The following is a 4,751-nucleotide window of genomic DNA, read 5'->3' on the forward strand; positions in this document are numbered from 1 at the left end:
TGGTTTTTTCCATTCGTCAGTTCCTTTGTGCTTGCACTGCCATGAAAGGCTTTTTGATCAAGCTTAAAAAAAAAAACAAGTCGGATAAGGAACGAAGCACGGGAAGTGCCAGGGAAAAGGGGAATTTCTGAGGAAAAATTATGGAAGTCAAGTGTAAGAGAAAAATCCCAAGTAATCCCCCTCATAAATTTAATGGTGAGCATTACAGTGTGCGGAGGTTATGCATCGTTTCTTCTGATTATTTTTCAGACGTTCCTTGTGTCTGTGACAAGCAAAACTAATAGGATTATGATTGCTGTGGCTCAATCTAAGTTTAAATAACTCATAACCAGCCTTCTTTTTATTTGTTTTTGGTTTTGTTTTTTTTTTAATGTTTTGCTTTTAAAGAAAAAAAACCCTCTGGAGAGCCTGTGAGCCCAGTGCACTTGATTGATTCAGTGCTGCTGTTTCTCTCCGGCTGTAATGGCAGAGCTGCGTGCGGGGCTGGCCACGCCGCGCCGCTGTTAGTGGCCGAGGGCAAGCTTTCAAGGCCGGTATCGATCCTTTTGAAGTTTACGGCTGCTGGTAGTCGCGGTTACTACTGCTTGTTCAAACTGCCCTGAGATGGACTGTTTCATTTCTTAACATCAGGCTAAACCTCCTCCACATCAAAAAGATTTATTCCTGTACTTAATTTTTCCAATACATCATTTCTCTCTCTGAAATTTCCTTATGACACTGATGCAGCTCTCTGAAGCTGCCTTATATATTTCTGTCTTCACCGTGAGGTGGTGGGTGCTGGCAGCCCAGGATGGGGCTCCTAGGAACCCTGCGAACCAGCTCCAACCCACATCCCCTTCAGCTTTTTCCCCTTTGGCATACCAGCCCAGCAGATCACTGCTTTTCTCTGCAGCCATCCCTGCTCTCCTTCAGCTGTTCTATGGAAGCAGAGCAGCCTTGTCTTGCTCTCTGGCCTGTGGTACACCTTTTCCAAGCTTCAGGAGGGATCGCTCCTTCCCAAGCAGTAATTCCTAAACTAAAGCTCTTTCCCAATTGCCCAGTTTTGCAGGTCAGGTTTGTGGGGCTGTTTCTTCTGGGTCCCCAGTGGAGCAGTGGGCACTGCCCACACCATCTCCTCCTCTTCCTCTTCCCTGCTGAGCTGCATATGCCCAGCTGTGGCCAAAGTCATCTCACTGTGTGCTCCTCACACCAGCAAAACCCTCGCTGCAAACCAACAGAGCATCAGGTCAAGTTGGCTGGATGCGGGCTGTGTCTTGCACGTGCTGTTTTAGGACCGAAGCATTTGCTCCCCTTGGGTGCTCCATAAGCTCAATGGAAACCACTGTGCCCTTCTGCGACCCCCTTTCTATTCCACTGTGGTTATTCATGACCAAATTAGGCTTTTCTGGATTTGCCCATGAGGGAGCCACCATGACATTGGGCTGCCTGAAGGAGGGTGACGATGTGGCGGTGGCCTTGGCCAGCTCCCTGGCACAGTCCTGCCTACCCGAGCGCTGCCGGCTTTGAAAAGTTTAGTTCCGAAAGAGCCTCTCTCCCTGACCTATTTATTTTTGCCCCTGTTCATGCCCTGCCTTGTGTCCTGATGAAGAGATTGTGCTGCTTGAAGGCCCTTTATTTTTAGCCAGCCCAGTTTTCCTGTCGCAGCTTAGTGGGAGCTGGTCCTTTCGGTTCAGCTCCATCACAGCTCACGCTCCCCTGCCTTCGCCGGCTCTTACCCAGGTGCCTGATGTTCTTTGTGCATCGATCGCTCGCTCAGCAGGTTTCCTACCTCCCTTCCACCAGGCTTCATTCCTCCTCCTTTATGTCCTGCTTAGCCTTTCCCACCGCTCCAGGTCCAGGCTTAACTTTTGATTTCCCTCTGCCCTTGGCTTGCAGCAGGGCCGAGGCTTTCACAACTGCAGAGGCAGGTCGCCAGGCTTGTCCTGGATCCCAGCACCCCTCCACAAACAAACCTTCCCTCCTGTCTGCTCCGATAACCTTGGCTGTGCTTCCCCTCCTCTCAAATGTCAGGAAATTGGAAATTATCTTCTAGCCACATAAAAATCAATAGCTGCCTCCTTGGCCTGGCTTGGCCCTGCTCTTTCTACCTTTATCCAGGGCAGGAGGGAGCGTTGCTTTCTGCTGAACTCGGAGCAGTGATTTATTGATAGGACCCATCCTGTCCAGGCAGCTGCCCAGCAATATATCTATTTCTTCCAGTTCATCCACGTAGCCCGGAGTGGTGGCTTGTGCTCAGCTTTAGGTCACGGAGGGGTGGGCTCAGAAATCTGGACCAGGATAATATTTTCCTTCTGTCACTGTGGAGCAATAGGTAAGGACTTCAACTCTCTCCCAGATCTGGGTGAACTGTATTAGGAACAACACCAATATTCATCTTCCAAAGGGTTCGGCCCCAGCAAGGGCCACGTGCACTTTCCATCAGAAGCTATGGCTCCAAGACAAAAAGAAATTCATTATGAGGACTGCAGATTACATTGCAGACTGCCTTTATTATTCCCTGGCCTCCTACCAGAAGGCACAGTGTGATTGAAGGAGCAGGAACAGTTCTAAGGTCCTATTTCTTGGAAATCTTCGGGGCTATATTCATTTGATTTAAAACACAGCTCCCGCTGGAAACCAAACAGCATCACCTTTTCAGCTGTAGGAAGCATAACACGATCGGTAAAGGTTACTGGGGACTCAATCCTTGCTGAAAATCAAGCCAGCTCCTGTTTGTGTCCTTGAAAAATCTTTCTCTTGGGAGCCCTGCTCATTCCCCGGGCGCCGGACATGGGGGAAGGTTTGTTCCGAGCTGCTGTACTGCACCATTCCTGCCTCCTGTCCCCCACCGCACCGGGCTCGATTTTATGTGCCAGCGAGGCAGTAACAGGGATCACTCTCTAATGCAAGCGTGATTACATGGAAATTGAAGTGTGGGGGAGAAAAGGAATGAGGCAATTGAGAGACGTGATTCGGATGCCTGACCCCTCTCCCTGCTGCTAGCACGGTCCCACGGACCAATACAAATGATGCCAAATGGGCATATTTTCCAGTGTCTGGTGTTGATGAACAGCAAATCACAGGAAATACTTAGCTATTTCCCTCTTAATGGCTTTATCCAGACTTTCACATGCTCCCTACTTTGATTTTTTAGCTCCTTATTAACAAAAAATGTGCAGGGAGGATGTTTGTTGATGATACACAAGCCAAGAATAGATTCCAGCTCCTTTTTACCATTTTGGCACCAAAATGCCAAGAGGGATGAGACACCCTGTAGTAAACATTGTTCATTTTGAGGCGGCAACTAGAAAATACAGCTCTGAGTTAGGGAAAAGAATGGATGAGCCAGAGGATCTGCGCTTGGCCTGATCATATTGCTGGATCCAATGGGATCCATCAAGAGCTGGGAAGTGTGTATTCCCATCCAGCGAAGGTGTAAAGCGGTGTCCAAATATCTACAGCTTTGTGCTGGTTTCTGCCCTTGACAGTAAGGCTGTCCTTGGGTGTAGGGCTACCTCTGCAGGACATGCTTCTCTGCCCCTTAGCTACCAGTTCTTCTTGAGCTGCTGCTGCCTCCTAATTCCTCAGGGGAAAAAAAAAAAAAAATCTGGGCATCTCCTCTGCACATCTTGCTCCTCATGCTCCTGGCAGGGAGGTGTCTCTCCTGGGAACACACTCTGCTTTTCTTTAGCTGAGGGAAATACTAAATAAGAACATTAAAAATGAGACTCGTTAGCAAAGCCAAAGGTGGAAAGCTTGCGGTAGCATGAGCTGGAGCATTTGCTTGGGCTGTCTGTAGGTGACAGCGCTCCCCTTCCCGTAGGTCGGTACCTTCTGGGAAATGGCTCCGTGTGAATATAGGAAGAGCCAAATCCTTAATTTCATATGGGAGAGAATTGTCAAGAACTGTTGCAGCACTTGAGGCTGCAAGTACATCTGCTCCCTACCGAGATGTACTTGCCTGCTTTGGACTCGGGGTAAGATGCAATAATAAGCCTCTCTCTCCCCCTTTTGCTTTTTTGCTCAAGAATTTGCAACTCTTCCAGCAGCATTCCCTGCTTTTCTCTCTTACTGCTGCCCAGAGCAGCAAGCTGGAGCTGCAGACAGACCTTGGGTGTTGCATCTGTTTGGTAAATGCTGTTATTTGGACTCCACCATAACTACAAGTTTCCTTCACATCAGTCTTGTATGAAACTTGCTGCAAGGCTGGCGCAGGACTGGGGGGTGGAGGAGCTTGGTGCTGTGCATTTGTGCTATAGATGGGCTGGGGACGGGTGCTGCAAGAGCACGGAGCTGCCCGGGAGAGCTCAGCTCGCAGGCAGTTCAGCGGCAGGAAAGAACTATCAGCATCGTCTGCTTGTATTAATCATGAGGGAACTACAGCAGAACATTATCTTTGGAGGCTTTAGAGTGTAAAAACCAAGCTGTGAGGACTTTTAGCACCTCTGCGAGTCACTGTAAGCAAGCGAGCATTAATATATTTACATCAGAGGTGCAAGAAGTAAAGCCCTCCTCCAGTCTGCTCGCCCGCCCAGACGTGTCGGAGCAGCAAGCCATCATCCCCTGGCCTGGGCAGGAGCCACATCTCCTGATTTAATCCCTAAATCCCGCCACCTTTGCTGCAGTGATAACAGCAACAAGACCTCTCTTCCCAAGCGCCCCTTCACCGCCCCATGCTGTGATAGCAAACACGGGCTGTGCGTACGGGCACGATGGAGCTATTCCCCCACGGGTTCAAAAGCCGACGCCTGGGGAGACGTATGACATACATG

The sequence above is a fragment of the Egretta garzetta genome, unplaced genomic scaffold, assembly GCF_000687185.1.
Source record: "Egretta garzetta isolate BGI_Z169 unplaced genomic scaffold, ASM68718v1 scaffold787, whole genome shotgun sequence".
Lineage (NCBI taxonomy): Eukaryota > Metazoa > Chordata > Aves > Pelecaniformes > Ardeidae > Egretta > Egretta garzetta.